Genomic DNA, 1,053 nt, shown 5'->3' on the forward strand with positions numbered 1-1,053 from the left:
CCAGGGAAATCCCTCTGTGTAGAGTGGAATTGTATTGCCATAAACCAAGGAACTACTGGAAGCTAGGACAGAGGCTAGGGATGAATCCTTCCCTCCCGCCTTCGGAGGAGCGTGCTCTGCTGACACCTTGACTTCAGACTTCTTGCTTCTAGAACTGTGGGACACTAAATTGCTGTTCTGGCCACTCTGTTACTTTGTTACAACAGCCCTAGGAAACCACATGCACAGGCATGCATGCATGGGCACACACACTCCATGGCCCAAATCCTCAGTGAAGCACACACAGCCCGAATAGTGGCACAATGGGGCCTGAGGGCTTGTTAGGAGTCCAGTGAGCAGATACTATTGCAGAAGGAACAGGGCGTGCAGGAGGCAGAACACAGTGACCAAGAACACAGTGCCCAAGGCTAGGGGCAGAGGGAACACAGGCTCCTTCCATACGCCCCACCAGCAAGAATTCTCAGAGCTAATGGAAAGTATCTGGGCATAAGGGGCAGGGATTTGAGACAATTTTTACTAAATCATAAAGGACCAGCGGAGATCAGCAAGTTGGGGAAGTTAGTAACATCTAGTGGCTGACATCTGGCTCACACGACTAATGATGTCAAGTGGGTGTTTCTGGTTCACTGTCAGTAAGTAGTATGAAATCATAAGCGATTGAAGGAAAATGGCTCATTGCACCATCCCTGAAAAAAAAAGCAGGCCCCGCCACAGTCCAGGCTGCTCTACCCTTGGCCTAATGCTCATTATCTCCTGTGCAGTGGTAACGAGTTTGCTGCTTTGTGGGCTTTAGAGGTAATGGGGAGAGATGAGCTTGGTTTGATGCCTGCTGACTTGTAAGACACAGGGGCCCTGCCCTGCCTCTGATGTAATGTGTGCACTTGAATTGGGGACGATTTCCATTTCTTCCCTAGCAGAGAGAGGTTGCTCAGGAAGGCCAGCTAAGCACCAGAGACAGAGACCTAAGAACCGTGTCTCTGCCACCAGGAAGGATGTAAAAGAAGAAGGAGCAGGTACATTCCCTGCTAGGTTTTAGCTCCTCTACAGGCCAGC

The sequence above is a fragment of the Hyaena hyaena genome, unplaced genomic scaffold (genome assembly GCF_003009895.1).
Source record: "Hyaena hyaena isolate Hyena2069 unplaced genomic scaffold, ASM300989v1 scaffold_175, whole genome shotgun sequence".
Lineage (NCBI taxonomy): Eukaryota > Metazoa > Chordata > Mammalia > Carnivora > Hyaenidae > Hyaena > Hyaena hyaena.